Source organism: Hyla sarda, unplaced genomic scaffold, assembly GCF_029499605.1.
Source record: "Hyla sarda isolate aHylSar1 unplaced genomic scaffold, aHylSar1.hap1 scaffold_800, whole genome shotgun sequence".
Classification (NCBI taxonomy): domain Eukaryota; kingdom Metazoa; phylum Chordata; class Amphibia; order Anura; family Hylidae; genus Hyla; species Hyla sarda.
The window spans coordinates 126,955-143,747 of NW_026610826.1; the positions used below are offsets into that span (position 1 = coordinate 126,955).

The 16,793-nt window shown below is 45.2% G+C and overlaps 7 non-coding genes across 7 annotated transcripts; all 7 read right to left on the reverse strand.

Annotated features, from left to right (window-relative positions):
* Positions 1–1,137: 1,137 nt before the first annotated feature.
* LOC130346792 (U2 spliceosomal RNA) lies at positions 1,138–1,328 on the reverse strand. The gene has a single exon (XR_008884936.1). It is a non-coding gene; the product is annotated as a U2 spliceosomal RNA (small nuclear RNA).
* Positions 1,329–3,419: 2,091 nt separating this feature from the next.
* LOC130346793 (U2 spliceosomal RNA) lies at positions 3,420–3,610 on the reverse strand. The gene has a single exon (XR_008884937.1). It is a non-coding gene; the product is annotated as a U2 spliceosomal RNA (small nuclear RNA).
* A 2,083-nt stretch (positions 3,611–5,693) lies between these two features.
* Positions 5,694–5,884, reverse strand: LOC130346730 (U2 spliceosomal RNA). Its single transcript, XR_008884881.1, has one exon. It is a non-coding gene; the product is annotated as a U2 spliceosomal RNA (small nuclear RNA).
* Positions 5,885–7,964: 2,080 nt separating this feature from the next.
* On the reverse strand, positions 7,965–8,155 carry LOC130346794 (U2 spliceosomal RNA). Its single transcript, XR_008884938.1, has one exon. It is a non-coding gene; the product is annotated as a U2 spliceosomal RNA (small nuclear RNA).
* A 2,080-nt stretch (positions 8,156–10,235) lies between these two features.
* LOC130346720 (U2 spliceosomal RNA) lies at positions 10,236–10,426 on the reverse strand. The gene has a single exon (XR_008884872.1). It is a non-coding gene; the product is annotated as a U2 spliceosomal RNA (small nuclear RNA).
* A 2,100-nt stretch (positions 10,427–12,526) lies between these two features.
* LOC130346721 (U2 spliceosomal RNA) lies at positions 12,527–12,717 on the reverse strand. Its single transcript, XR_008884873.1, has one exon. It is a non-coding gene; the product is annotated as a U2 spliceosomal RNA (small nuclear RNA).
* A 2,074-nt stretch (positions 12,718–14,791) lies between these two features.
* LOC130346740 (U2 spliceosomal RNA) lies at positions 14,792–14,988 on the reverse strand. Its single transcript, XR_008884890.1, has one exon. It is a non-coding gene; the product is annotated as a U2 spliceosomal RNA (small nuclear RNA).
* Positions 14,989–16,793: the final 1,805 nt, after the last annotated feature.

Sequence of the window (16,793 nt, forward strand, 5' to 3'; positions counted from 1 at the left end):
CCACCTTTTTTTCCCTTCTCTTCCTCTTACTTTTTTTTCACGTTTTTTTACGTTTTTCTCCTTTTCGCCTCTTTTCTGGGCGTATTATTCTTCTTTTTCTTCTTTTTTTTCGTCTAATGCATACCCCATCAGTGCAGCAATGCTTATTCAATACCGCCAGCAGATGGAGACACTGGGGGATAATTTTCTAAGGATTTATACAGATTTTTCCTGTCTGAATTTGTCGCACAGAAAGTTGCAGGCCAAATATGTGTGACATTTCTGCGACTTTAGCTTCTAGAGCATTTTTACAACATTATACATAGGTGCTGAATACATAAAAAGCGACTGTTCAGCGACAGACAAGTCGCATCGGCTGAAAGTAGGCCAGAATGTCAGTCCATGTTGGAGCAGGTTTAGATACAGTCTAAAGTATAGATCTCAAAGTCTGTGCACAGAATTTAGCAAGGGCCTCGCACCTTCTGATGCATCAGGTAGGTGCACAATAGCATAGCCTAACCCTCTGTACTTTGGTCTATATTGATGCGGGACATAGACAGCCAGCTGATGACCAATCCATTAGTGCAATGGATGGCTGGAAGCATTTGTCTTTGCCTTTGCAATACCACAGAAGCAATGCATGGTCAATGTACAGCAATGACACACCTGTGTGAACAGCCAGGAGACCCCCCCCCCCCCCCATGTTATGTTACATAGTTACATAGTTAGTACGGTCGAAAAAAGACATATGTCCATCAAGTTCAACCAGGGAATTAAGGGGTAGGGGTGTGGCGCGATATTGGGGAAGGGATGAGATTTTATATTTCTTCATAAGCATTAATCTTATTTTGTCAATTAGGAACATTCAGCACCCACCCGCTATCAAGGCAGCTGCCTATCATGTCATGCCCTACCTGCACAGGTGTGCTGGCTACTCAAATGATCCAATTAAGGAGGCCATTTAGTCAGCAGCAGCAGAAGTCCTGTGCCTGGACGCTCCAACAGCGGCCAGACACAAGCAGAAGCAGCAGAAGCAGCAGCAGCAGCACCACCTTTTGTTTTTTGGCTGCAGCAGCAAGGCCCACAGGGCTGGCTAGCTGGCTAGCCAGCAAGCAGGTAGCAATGAAAGTAGGAATCTTTCTTTTTAACCCTGTAAGGGGGTGGTGCACTGTACCCGAAGATACTGCCATATCGGGTCAATGCATAGGGCGACGGAAGCAAGCTTCGAAATCGGCCCCCGTTCTCAAAAATCCATTTAATATATGGTCCCCAGATAGGGGACGTATCAGATATTAAACTGATAAGAACAGATACTACACTTGATCTTAGCCAAAAGGCCGAGAAGCGATAACCGTGAAAGGGGCGGGCCCAACAAGGTCCCCTTCATGGGCACTATCACTGCTTGCTGTCAGGGAGGCTGCCAGACAATTTTCCATGCACACTCTGGGCTGGGGGGCAGTCAACCACCAGTACACACAGCAGAACCTAAACCCATACCATTATTGCTAAGCAGCAAGACAGGGGCCCATTGCACTCCCACGGGGCCTTTTTAAATGCAATCCATAACCCGGATTTGCCAGGAACCCTTCTTACTCCTCCTACTTGCATGTGACACTGGGCTTAGGATCTGCATAGGAAACACACACACAAGCACACACCTACCTTTGTTGCCTGCAGATGCCTCCTTGGCTGTCCCCAAACGGTATCAAACCAACACCCACGGGAAGCTGTAAGCATAGAGGACATGCCTGCACCCCATTGGACTTACCTGTGTGGGTTAAATCCGGGTTATTTGACAACCTATGGCGGTGATGGTTCTGCTCAGGCAGAGCAGTGCTGATGCTCCTCATAAAGCTGTCGCTGCTGTGAAGGTTCTAGGTGACATCACAAATCCCTATGGTTACATACACAACAAAGCTGGGTTGTTGTTGTTTACACTCTGCAAGGCCTGTGGAAGTGAGTGACATCATAGCACTGTAGTTCTGAGGGTTCTAGATGGATGCAACAATCTCCTGTTGCTTCTATGAAGGCCATAATAGACGACATCACCAAACAGCTCCATAGTCACATACACAGCAAAGGAGAGATGTTGTTTACACCTAGTGATGTCAGTGGTATTGAGTGACATCACAGCACAGTGCTAAGGCTCCTGGGCCTGGACACAGCAGCGGCTGCAATATCTCAACGGAGAATACGTTTATATATATGTGTGTGTGTGCGCGTATATATATATATATATATATATATATATATATATATATATATATATATTTCTCCGCCGAAATCACTTTTAAACCCATTTCCACCTTTTTTTCCCTTCTCTTCCTCTTACTTTTTTTTCACGTTTTTTTACGTTTTTCTCCTTTTCGCCTCTTTTCTGGGCGTATTATTCTTCTTTTTCTTCTTTTTTTTCGTCTAATGCATACCCCATCAGTGCAGCAATGCTTATTCAATACCGCCAGCAGATGGAGACACTGGGGGATAATTTTCTAAGGATTTATACTGATTTTTCCTGTCTGAATTTGTCGCACAGAAAGTTGCAGGCCAAATATGTGTGACATTTCTGCGACTTTAGCTTCTAGAGCATTTTTACAACATTATACATAGGTGCTGAATACATAAAAAGCGACTGTTCAGCGACAGACAAGTCGCATCGGCTGAAAGTAGGCCAGAATGTCAGTCCATGTTGGAGCAGGTTTAGATACAGTCTAAAGTATAGATCTCAAAGTCTGTGCACAGAATTTAGCAAGGGCCTCGCACCTTCTGATGCATCAGGTAGGTGCACAATAGCATAGCCTAACCCTCTGTACTTTGGTCTATATTGATGCGGGACATAGACAGCCAGCTGATGACCAATCCATTAGTGCAATGGATGGCTGGAAGCATTTGTCTTTGCCTTTGCAATACCACAGAAGCAATGCATGGTCAATGTACAGCAATGACACACCTGTGTGAACAGCCAGGAGACCCCCCCCCCCCCCCCATGTTATGTTACATAGTTACATAGTTAGTACGGTCGAAAAAAGACATATGTCCATCAAGTTCAACCAGGGAATTAAGGGGTAGGGGTGTGGCGCGATATTGGGGAAGGGATGAGATTTTATATTTCTTCATAAGCATTAATCTTATTTTGTCAATTAGGAACATTCAGCACCCACCCGCTATCAAGGCAGCTGCCTATCATGTCATGCCCTACCTGCACAGGTGTGCTGGCTACTCAAATGATCCAATTAAGGAGGCCATTTAGTCAGCAGCAGCAGAAGTCCTGTGCCTGGACGCTCCAACAGCGGCCAGACACAAGCAGAAGCAGCAGAAGCAGCAGCAGCAGCACCACCTTTTGTTTTTTGGCTGCAGCAGCAAGGCCCACAGGGCTGGCTAGCTGGCTAGCCAGCAAGCAGGTAGCAATGAAAGTAGGAATCTTTCTTTTTAACCCTGTAAGGGGGTGGTGCACTGTACCCGAAGATACTGCCATATCGGGTCAATGCATAGGGCGACGGAAGCAAGCTTCGAAATCGGCCCCCGTTCTCAAAAATCCATTTAATATATGGTCCCCAGATAGGGGACGTATCAGATATTAAACTGATAAGAACAGATACTACACTTGATCTTAGCCAAAAGGCCGAGAAGCGATAACCGTGAAAGGGGCGGGCCCAACAAGGTCCCCTTCATGGGCACTATCACTGCTTGCTGTCAGGGAGGCTGCCAGACAATTTTCCATGCACACTCTGGGCTGGGGGGCAGTCAACCACCAGTACACACAGCAGAACCTAAACCCATACCATTATTGCTAAGCAGCAAGACAGGGGCCCATTGCACTCCCACGGGGCCTTTTTAAATGCAATCCATAACCCGGATTTGCCAGGAACCCTTCTTACTCCTCCTACTTGCATGTGACACTGGGCTTAGGATCTGCATAGGAAACACACACACAAGCACACACCTACCTTTGTTGCCTGCAGATGCCTCCTTGGCTGTCCCCAAACGGTATCAAACCAACACCCACGGGAAGCTGTAAGCATAGAGGACATGCCTGCACCCCATTGGACTTACCTGTGTGGGTTAAATCCGGGTTATTTGACAACCTATGGCGGTGATGGTTCTGCTCAGGCAGAGCAGTGCTGATGCTCCTCATAAAGCTGTCGCTGCTGTGAAGGTTCTAGGTGACATCACAAATCCCTATGGTTACATACACAACAAAGCTGGGTTGTTGTTGTTTACACTCTGCAAGGCCTGTGGAAGTGAGTGACATCATAGCACTGTAGTTCTGAGGGTTCTAGATGGATGCAACAATCTCCTGTTGCTTCTATGAAGGCCATAATAGACGACATCACCAAACAGCTCCATAGTCACATACACAGCAAAGGAGAGATGTTGTTTACACCTAGTGATGTCAGTGGTATTGAGTGACATCACAGCACAGTGCTAAGGCTCCTGGGCCTGGACACAGCAGCGGCTGCAATATCTCAACGGAGAATACGTTTATATATATGTGTGTGTGTGCGCGTATATATATATATATATATATATATATATATATATATATATTTCTCCGCCGAAATCACTTTTAAACCCATTTCCACCTTTTTTTCCCTTCTCTTCCTCTTACTTTTTTTTCACGTTTTTTTACGTTTTTCTCCTTTTCGCCTCTTTTCTGGGCGTATTATTCTTCTTTTTCTTCTTTTTTTTCGTCTAATGCATACCCCATCAGTGCAGCAATGCTTATTCAATACCGCCAGCAGATGGAGACACTGGGGGATAATTTTCTAAGGATTTATACTGATTTTTCCTGTCTGAATTTGTCGCACAGAAAGTTGCAGGCCAAATATGTGTGACATTTCTGCGACTTTAGCTTCTAGAGCATTTTTACAACATTATACATAGGTGCTGAATACATAAAAAGCGACTGTTCAGCGACAGACAAGTCGCATCGGCTGAAAGTAGGCCAGAATGTCAGTCCATGTTGGAGCAGGTTTAGATACAGTCTAAAGTATAGATCTCAAAGTCTGTGCACAGAATTTAGCAAGGGCCTCGCACCTTCTGATGCATCAGGTAGGTGCACAATAGCATAGCCTAACCCTCTGTACTTTGGTCTATATTGATGCGGGACATAGACAGCCAGCTGATGACCAATCCATTAGTGCAATGGATGGCTGGAAGCATTTGTCTTTGCCTTTGCAATACCACAGAAGCAATGCATGGTCAATGTACAGCAATGACACACCTGTGTGAACAGCCAGGAGACCCCCCCCCCCCCCCCATGTTATGTTACATAGTTACATAGTTAGTACGGTCGAAAAAAGACATATGTCCATCAAGTTCAACCAGGGAATTAAGGGGTAGGGGTGTGGCGCGATATTGGGGAAGGGATGAGATTTTATATTTCTTCATAAGCATTAATCTTATTTTGTCAATTAGGAACATTCAGCACCCACCCGCTATCAAGGCAGCTGCCTATCATGTCATGCCCTACCTGCACAGGTGTGCTGGCTACTCAAATGATCCAATTAAGGAGGCCATTTAGTCAGCAGCAGCAGAAGTCCTGTGCCTGGACGCTCCAACAGCGGCCAGACACAAGCAGAAGCAGCAGAAGCAGCAGCAGCAGCACCACCTTTTGTTTTTTGGCTGCAGCAGCAAGGCCCACAGGGCTGGCTAGCTGGCTAGCCAGCAAGCAGGTAGCAATGAAAGTAGGAATCTTTCTTTTTAACCCTGTAAGGGGGTGGTGCACTGTACCCGAAGATACTGCCATATCGGGTCAATGCATAGGGCGACGGAAGCAAGCTTCGAAATCGGCCCCCGTTCTCAAAAATCCATTTAATATATGGTCCCCAGATAGGGGACGTATCAGATATTAAACTGATAAGAACAGATACTACACTTGATCTTAGCCAAAAGGCCGAGAAGTGATAACCGTGAAAGGGGCGGGCCCAACAAGGTCCCCTTCATGGGCACTATCACTGCTTGCTGTCAGGGAGGCTGCCAGACAATTTTCCATGCACACTCTGGGCTGGGGGGCAGTCAACCACCAGTACACACAGCAGAACCTAAACCCATACCATTATTGCTAAGCAGCAAGACAGGGGCCCATTGCACTCCCACGGGGCCTTTTTAAATGCAATCCATAACCCGGATTTGCCAGGAACCCTTCTTACTCCTCCTACTTGCATGTGACACTGGGCTTAGGATCTGCATAGGAAACACACACACAAGCACACACCTACCTTTGTTGCCTGCAGATGCCTCCTTGGCTGTCCCCAAATGGTATCAAACCAACACCCACGGGAAGCTGTAAGCATAGAGGACATGCCTGCACCCCATTGGACTTACCTGTGTGGGTTAAATCCGGGTTATTTGACAACCTATGGCGGTGATGGTTCTGCTCAGGCAGAGCAGTGCTGATGCTCCTCATAAAGCTGTCGCTGCTGTGAAGGTTCTAGGTGACATCACAAATCCCTATGGTTACATACACAACAAAGCTGGGTTGTTGTTGTTTACACTCTGCAAGGCCTGTGGAAGTGAGTGACATCATAGCACTGTAGTTCTGAGGGTTCTAGATGGATGCAACAATCTCCTGTTGCTTCTATGAAGGCCATAATAGACGACATCACCAAACAGCTCCATAGTCACATACACAGCAAAGGAGAGATGTTGTTTACACCTAGTGATGTCAGTGGTATTGAGTGACATCACAGCACAGTGCTAAGGCTCCTGGGCCTGGACACAGCAGCGGCTGCAATATCTCAACGGAGAATACGTTTATATATATGTGTGTGTGTGCGCGTATATATATATATATATATATATATATATATATATATATATTTCTCCGCCGAAATCACTTTTAAACCCATTTCCACCTTTTTTTCCCTTCTCTTCCTCTTACTTTTTTTTCACGTTTTTTTACGTTTTTCTCCTTTTCGCCTCTTTTCTGGGCGTATTATTCTTCTTTTTCTTCTTTTTTTTCGTCTAATGCATACCCCATCAGTGCAGCAATGCTTATTCAATACCGCCAGCAGATGGAGACACTGGGGGATAATTTTCTAAGGATTTATACTGATTTTTCCTGTCTGAATTTGTCGCACAGAAAGTTGCAGGCCAAATATGTGTGACATTTCTGCGACTTTAGCTTCTAGAGCATTTTTACAACATTATACATAGGTGCTGAATACATAAAAAGCGACTGTTCAGCGACAGACAAGTCGCATCGGCTGAAAGTAGGCCAGAATGTCAGTCCATGTTGGAGCAGGTTTAGATACAGTCTAAAGTATAGATCTCAAAGTCTGTGCACAGAATTTAGCAAGGGCCTCGCACCTTCTGATGCATCAGGTAGGTGCACAATAGCATAGCCTAACCCTCTGTACTTTGGTCTATATTGATGCGGGACATAGACAGCCAGCTGATGACCAATCCATTAGTGCAATGGATGGCTGGAAGCATTTGTCTTTGCCTTTGCAATACCACAGAAGCAATGCATGGTCAATGTACAGCAATGACACACCTGTGTGAACAGCCAGGAGACCCCCCCCCCCCCATGTTATGTTACATAGTTACATAGTTAGTACGGTCGAAAAAAGACATATGTCCATCAAGTTCAACCAGGGAATTAAGGGGTAGGGGTGTGGCGCGATATTGGGGAAGGGATGAGATTTTATATTTCTTCATAAGCATTAATCTTATTTTGTCAATTAGGAACATTCAGCACCCACCCGCTATCAAGGCAGCTGCCTATCATGTCATGCCCTACCTGCACAGGTGTGCTGGCTACTCAAATGATCCAATTAAGGAGGCCATTTAGTCAGCAGCAGCAGAAGTCCTGTGCCTGGACGCTCCAACAGCGGCCAGACACAAGCAGAAGCAGCAGAAGCAGCAGCAGCAGCACCACCTTTTGTTTTTTGGCTGCAGCAGCAAGGCCCACAGGGCTGGCTAGCTGGCTAGCCAGCAAGCAGGTAGCAATGAAAGTAGGAATCTTTCTTTTTAACCCTGTAAGGGGGTGGTGCACTGTACCCGAAGATACTGCCATATCGGGTCAATGCATAGGGCGACGGAAGCAAGCTTCGAAATCGGCCCCCGTTCTCAAAAATCCATTTAATATATGGTCCCCAGATAGGGGACGTATCAGATATTAAACTGATAAGAACAGATACTACACTTGATCTTAGCCAAAAGGCCGAGAAGCGATAACCGTGAAAGGGGCGGGCCCAACAAGGTCCCCTTCATGGGCACTATCACTGCTTGCTGTCAGGGAGGCTGCCAGACAATTTTCCATGCACACTCTGGGCTGGGGGGCAGTCAACCACCAGTACACACAGCAGAACCTAAACCCATACCATTATTGCTAAGCAGCAAGACAGGGGCCCATTGCACTCCCACGGGGCCTTTTTAAATGCAATCCATAACCCGGATTTGCCAGGAACCCTTCTTACTCCTCCTACTTGCATGTGACACTGGGCTTAGGATCTGCATAGGAAACACACACACAAGCACACACCTACCTTTGTTGCCTGTAGATGCCTCCTTGGCTGTCCCCAAACGGTATCAAACCAACACCCACGGGAAGCTGTAAGCATAGAGGACATGCCTGCACCCCATTGGACTTACCTGTGTGGGTTAAATCTGGGTTATTTGACAACCTATGGCGGTGATGGTTCTGCTCAGGCAGAGCAGTGCTGATGCTCCTCATAAAGCTGTCGCTGCTGTGAAGGTTCTAGGTGACATCACAAATCCCTATGGTTACATACACAACAAAGCTGGGTTGTTGTTGTTTACACTCTGCAAGGCCTGTGGAAGTGAGTGACATCATAGCACTGTAGTTCTGAGGGTTCTAGATGGATGCAACAATCTCCTGTTGCTTCTATGAAGGCCATAATAGACGACATCACCAAACAGCTCCATAGTCACATACACAGCAAAGGAGAGATGTTGTTTACACCTAGTGATGTCAGTGGTATTGAGTGACATCACAGCACAGTGCTAAGGCTCCTGGGCCTGGACACAGCAGCGGCTGCAATATCTCAACGGAGAATACGTTTATATATATGTGTGTGTGTGCGCGTATATATATATATATATATATATATATATATATATATATATTTCTCCGCCGAAATCACTTTTAAACCCATTTCCACCTTTTTTTCCCTTCTCTTCCTCTTACTTTTTTTTCACGTTTTTTTACGTTTTTCTCCTTTTCGCCTCTTTTCTGGGCGTATTATTCTTCTTTTTCTTCTTTTTTTTCGTCTAATGCATACCCCATCAGTGCAGCAATGCTTATTCAATACCGCCAGCAGATGGAGACACTGGGGGATAATTTTCTAAGGATTTATACTGATTTTTCCTGTCTGAATTTGTCGCACAGAAAGTTGCAGGCCAAATATGTGTGACATTTCTGCGACTTTAGCTTCTAGAGCATTTTTACAACATTATACATAGGTGCTGAATACATAAAAAGCGACTGTTCAGCGACAGACAAGTCGCATCGGCTGAAAGTAGGCCAGAATGTCAGTCCATGTTGGAGCAGGTTTAGATACAGTCTAAAGTATAGATCTCAAAGTCTGTGCACAGAATTTAGCAAGGGCCTCGCACCTTCTGATGCATCAGGTAGGTGCACAATAGCATAGCCTAACCCTCTGTACTTTGGTCTATATTGATGCGGGACATAGACAGCCAGCTGATGACCAATCCATTAGTGCAATGGATGGCTGGAAGCATTTGTCTTTGCCTTTGCAATACCACAGAAGCAATGCATGGTCAATGTACAGCAATGACACACCTGTGTGAACAGCCAGGAGACCCCCCCCCCCCCCCCATGTTATGTTACATAGTTACATAGTTAGTACGGTCGAAAAAAGACATATGTCCATCAAGTTCAACCAGGGAATTAAGGGGTAGGGGTGTGGCGCGATATTGGGGAAGGGATGAGATTTTATATTTCTTCATAAGCATTAATCTTATTTTGTCAATTAGGAACATTCAGCACCCACCCGCTATCAAGGCAGCTGCCTATCATGTCATGCCCTACCTGCACAGGTGTGCTGGCTACTCAAATGATCCAATTAAGGAGGCCATTTAGTCAGCAGCAGCAGAAGTCCTGTGCCTGGACGCTCCAACAGCGGCCAGACACAAGCAGAAGCAGCAGAAGCAGCAGCAGCACCACCTTTTGTTTTTTGGCTGCAGCAGCAAGGCCCACAGGGCTGGCTAGCTGGCTAGCCAGCAAGCAGGTAGCAATGAAAGTAGGAATCTTTCTTTTTAACCCTGTAAGGGGGTGGTGCACTGTACCCGAAGATACTGCCATATCGGGTCAATGCATAGGGCGACGGAAGCAAGCTTCGAAATCGGCCCCCGTTCTCAAAAATCCATTTAATATATGGTCCCCAGATAGGGGACGTATCAGATATTAAACTGATAAGAACAGATACTACACTTGATCTTAGCCAAAAGGCCGAGAAGCGATAACCGTGAAAGGGGCGGGCCCAACAAGGTCCCCTTCATGGGCACTATCACTGCTTGCTGTCAGGGAGGCTGCCAGACAATTTTCCATGCACACTCTGGGCTGGGGGGCAGTCAACCACCAGTACACACAGCAGAACCTAAACCCATACCATTATTGCTAAGCAGCAAGACAGGGGCCCATTGCACTCCCACGGGGCCTTTTTAAATGCAATCCATAACCCGGATTTGCCAGGAACCCTTCTTACTCCTCCTACTTGCATGTGACACTGGGCTTAGGATCTGCATAGGAAACACACACACAAGCACACACCTACCTTTGTTGCCTGCAGATGCCTCCTTGGCTGTCCCCAAACGGTATCAAACCAACACCCACGGGAAGCTGTAAGCATAGAGGACATGCCTGCACCCCATTGGACTTACCTGTGTGGGTTAAATCCGGGTTATTTGACAACCTATGGCGGTGATGGTTCTGCTCAGGCAGAGCAGTGCTGATGCTCCTCATAAAGCTGTCGCTGCTGTGAAGGTTCTAGGTGACATCACAAATCCCTATGGTTACATACACAACAAAGCTGGGTTGTTGTTGTTTACACTCTGCAAGGCCTGTGGAAGTGAGTGACATCATAGCACTGTAGTTCTGAGGGTTCTAGATGGATGCAACAATCTCCTGTTGCTTCTATGAAGGCCATAATAGACGACATCACCAAACAGCTCCATAGTCACATACACAGCAAAGGAGAGATGTTGTTTACACCTAGTGATGTCAGTGGTATTGAGTGACATCACAGCACAGTGCTAAGGCTCCTGGGCCTGGACACAGCAGCGGCTGCAATATCTCAACGGAGAATACGTTTATATATATGTGTGTGTGTGCGCGTATATATATATATATATATATATATATATATATATATATATATATATATATATATATTTCTCCGCCGAAATCACTTTTAAACCCATTTCCACCTTTTTTTCCCTTCTCTTCCTCTTACTTTTTTTTCACGTTTTTTTAGGTTTTTCTCCTTTTCGCCTCTTTTCTGGGCGTATTATTCTTCTTTTTCTTCTTTTTTTTCGTCTAATGCATACCCCATCAGTGCAGCAATGCTTATTCAATACCGCCAGCAGATGGAGACACTGGGGGATAATTTTCTAAGGATTTATACTGATTTTTCCTGTCTGAATTTGTCGCACAGAAAGTTGCAGGCCAAATATGTGTGACATTTCTGCGACTTTAGCTTCTAGAGCATTTTTACAACATTATACATAGGTGCTGAATACATAAAAAGCGACTGTTCAGCGACAGACAAGTCGCATCGGCTGAAAGTAGGCCAGAATGTCAGTCCATGTTGGAGCAGGTTTAGATACAGTCTAAAGTATAGATCTCAAAGTCTGTGCACAGAATTTAGCAAGGGCCTCGCACCTTCTGATGCATCAGGTAGGTGCACAATAGCATAGCCTAACCCTCTGTACTTTGGTCTATATTGATGCGGGACATAGACAGCCAGCTGATGACCAATCCATTAGTGCAATGGATGGCTGGAAGCATTTGTCTTTGCCTTTGCAATACCACAGAAGCAATGCATGGTCAATGTACAGCAATGACACACCTGTGTGAACAGCCAGGAGACCCCCCCCCCCCCCCCCATGTTATGTTACATAGTTACATAGTTAGTACGGTCGAAAAAAGACATATGTCCATCAAGTTCAACCAGGGAATTAAGGGGTAGGGGTGTGGCGCGATATTGGGGAAGGGATGAGATTTTATATTTCTTCATAAGCATTAATCTTATTTTGTCAATTAGGAACATTCAGCACCCACCCGCTATCAAGGCAGCTGCCTATCATGTCATGCCCTACCTGCACAGGTGTGCTGGCTACTCAAATGATCCAATTAAGGAGGCCATTTAGTCAGCAGCAGCAGAAGTCCTGTGCCTGGACGCTCCAACAGCGGCCAGACACAAGCAGAAGCAGCAGAAGCAGCAGCAGCAGCACCACCTTTTGTTTTTTGGCTGCAGCAGCAAGGCCCACAGGGCTGGCTAGCTGGCTAGCCAGCAAGCAGGTAGCAATGAAAGTAGGAATCTTTCTTTTTAACCCTGTAAGGGGGTGGTGCACTGTACCCGAAGATACTGCCATATCGGGTCAATGCATAGGGCGACGGAAGCAAGCTTCGAAATCGGCCCCCGTTCTCAAAAATCCATTTAATATATGGTCCCCAGATAGGGGACGTATCAGATATTAAACTGATAAGAACAGATACTACACTTGATCTTAGCCAAAAGGCCGAGAAGCGATAACCGTGAAAGGGGCGGGCCCAACAAGGTCCCCTTCATGGGCACTATCACTGCTTGCTGTCAGGGAGGCTGCCAGACAATTTTCCATGCACACTCTGGGCTGGGGGGCAGTCAACCACCAGTACACACAGCAGAACCTAAACCCATACCATTATTGCTAAGCAGCAAGACAGGGGCCCATTGCACTCCCACGGGGCCTTTTTAAATGCAATCCATAACCCGGATTTGCCAGGAACCCTTCTTACTCCTCCTACTTGCATGTGACACTGGGCTTAGGATCTGCATAGGAAACACACACACAAGCACACACCTACCTTTGTTGCCTGCAGATGCCTCCTTGGCTGTCCCCAAACGGTATCAAACCAACACCCACGGGAAGCTCTAAGCATAGAGGACATGCCTGCACCCCATTGGACTTACCTGTGTGGGTTAAATCCGGGTTATTTGACAACCTATGGCGGTGATGGTTCTGCTCAGGCAGAGCAGTGCTGATGCTCCTCATAAAGCTGTCGCTGCTGTGAAGGTTCTAGGTGACATCACAAATCCCTATGGTTACATACACAACAAAGCTGGGTTGTTGTTGTTTACACTCTGCAAGGCCTGTGGAAGTGAGTGACATCATAGCACTGTAGTTCTGAGGGTTCTAGATGGATGCAACAATCTCCTGTTGCTTCTATGAAGGCCATAATAGACGACATCACCAAACAGCTCCATAGTCACATACACAGCAAAGGAGAGATGTTGTTTACACCTAGTGATGTCAGTGGTATTGAGTGACATCACAGCACAGTGCTAAGGCTCCTGGGCCTGGACACAGCAGCGGCTGCAATATCTCAACGGAGAATACGTTTATATATATGTGTGTGTGTGCGCGTATATATATATATATATATATATATATATATTTCTCCGCCGAAATCACTTTTAAACCCATTTCCACCTTTTTTTCCCTTCTCTTCCTCTTACTTTTTTTTCACGTTTTTTTACGTTTTTCTCCTTTTCGCCTCTTTTCTGGGCGTATTATTCTTCTTTTTCTTCTTTTTTTTCGTCTAATGCATACCCCATCAGTGCAGCAATGCTTATTCAATACCGCCAGCAGATGGAGACACTGGGGGATAATTTTCTAAGGATTTATACTGATTTTTCCTGTCTGAATTTGTCGCACAGAAAGTTGCAGGCCAAATATGTGTGACATTTCTGCGACTTTAGCTTCTAGAGCATTTTTACAACATTATACATAGGTGCTGAATACATAAAAAGCGACTGTTCAGCGACAGACAAGTCGCATCGGCTGAAAGTAGGCCAGAATGTCAGTCCATGTTGGAGCAGGTTTAGATACAGTCTAAAGTATAGATCTCAAAGTCTGTGCACAGAATTTAGCAAGGGCCTCGCACCTTCTGATGCATCAGGTAGGTGCACAATAGCATAGCCTAACCCTCTGTACTTTGGTCTATATTGATGCGGGACATAGACAGCCAGCTGATGACCAATCCATTAGTGCAATGGATGGCTGGAAGCATTTGTCTTTGCCTTTGCAATACCACAGAAGCAATGCATGGTCAATGTACAGCAATGACACACCTGTGTGAACAGCCAGGAGACCCCCCCCCCCCCCCCCATGTTATGTTACATAGTTACATAGTTAGTACGGTCGAAAAAAGACATATGTCCATCAAGTTCAACCAGGGAATTAAGGGGTAGGGGTGTGGCGCGATATTGGGGAAGGGATGAGATTTTATATTTCTTCATAAGCATTAATCTTATTTTGTCAATTAGGAACATTCAGCACCCACCCGCTATCAAGGCAGCTGCCTATCATGTCATGCCCTACCTGCACAGGTGTGCTGGCTACTCAAATGATCCAATTAAGGAGGCCATTTAGTCAGCAGCAGCAGAAGTCCTGTGCCTGGACGCTCCAACAGCGGCCAGACACAAGCAGAAGCAGCAGAAGCAGCAGCAGCAGCACCACCTTTTGTTTTTTGGCTGCAGCAGCAAGGCCCACAGGGCTGGCTAGCTGGCTAGCCAGCAAGCAGGTAGCAATGAAAGTAGGAATCTTTCTTTTTAACCCTGTAAGGGGGTGGTGCACTGTACCCGAAGATACTGCCATATCGGGTCAATGCATAGGGCGACGGAAGCAAGCTTCGAAATCGGCCCCCGTTCTCAAAAATCCATTTAATATATGGTCCCCAGATAGGGGACGTATCAGATATTAAACTGATAAGAACAGATTTTTTTTTTTTTTTTTTTTTTTTTTTTTTTATTGAAAAGGAAATATACAATACATAACCAAGTAAATCATTCACAAAATTACATATTCATCTGAAAACACATGAATAACACATATTTGACATATACAATATATACAGGAAGCATGTCTTTACATGTACATATAACAAAAAGCTTTCCCTTCATGACTTTCCCTCAGAAAAAATAAATTGCAGCGGATTCTGTCCCTCCAACTGTCCCTTCATATCAAGATATAATCTGTAAGAAAAGAAAAAGAAAGACAAATAAGAATACAATCATAACCAGTACTTCCATTTTTTGTGTTTCCAGATCCCCTCTGCATCATCAGAACCATAGTTTTTCCTATCACATAATACGTAAAGGTAAATTTTACCACGGATCATGCCCAGACATTCCTTCACACTTACTTCAGTTTGATTGAAAATCCTAATATTCCTTACATCCCACAGAACCTCTTTTACACAATTTACTATGAACCATAACACTCTTGCCTTCTCTTTCTCCACTGCACACAAACCAAACATCATCATATTAAAGGATAAGATTTCAATTCCAGTAAGATTTTTAATTAGACCAGACATTCTTCTCCACACAGACTTCGCATAACCACACTCCCAAAACACATGTACATAATTTTCACATCCACCGCAACCATCCCTGGGACACACTTCACTGTCTACCAATCTCCTTCTCCTCTGAAATTCCCTTGTTGGCAGACACCCATGAGCTAACATCCAAGACAAGTCCTTTTGTTTATTTGTCAGTTCCTTGTGACTGACATTTTTCCACACTACCTTACAATCCTTCTCAGACAGACCTCCCACACATTCCACTGTTTCTCTCTGCTCCAACACTTTCATCACCTTCTTACTATCATTCCATTCAGTCACACATTCCAGATTATTTTTCCTGACACACCGCCCTATTCTCTGATAGAACCAAGGAACCTCAAAACTTACAGGTACCCTTAAGTCCCTTTCCATTAGCTTATATTTCAACAACACATTACCAGCCAAATACCTTACCATGCACCCAAACACACATTCCTTCTTACTTATAGCGAGACAAAAACTGACATACTTCACAGCCAGGAACACTTCCACATTCATCATTCCTTTACCACCATGCATTCTGCTTTTCACCACCTTCCCACGACTCAATTTCTCCATCCTTGAATTCCATAAGAAAACAAAGATCTGCCTGATAATTCTTGCCAGACACCTATCCGGTGGAGGAAACACATAATTAACATAAAGCAAAATAGGAATTATAACAGCTTTAATAACCAGAATCCTTCCCTCAATCGATAAAGTCCTTAAAGACCAGAAGTTTATTTTATTCCCCACCCTCCCCAAAACCCTCTCCCAACTTTCTCTCCCATACAAATCATTATCAAACACCACCCCAAGCACTTCCACACCCCCCTCTCTCACAGGCCACTCGCACAACCCACTCTCTCCCCACCCCTCAAAAAATTTACAACCACTCTTCCCAACATTAAGCTTAAACCCACTCATTAAACAGAAACACTCAATCAATAACTTAGCACGCCTTACCCCTGCCATTGACTTACATACAACAGTAACATCATCCATGTAACCAATCACTCGCATATCCTTCCCATGACTACCAGGTATTTCTATACCCCGCATCACCTTATCTCTCCTAATCATCCCCAACAAAGGCTCAATCATACAAATAAAAAGAATTGGCGACAGGGGACACCCCTGCCGCACTCCAGATTTTATACTCACCTCCCTACTCAGAAAACCATTGACCTGAATCTTACTATAAATGTCCCTATACAAACATTCAATCCACTTCACCATT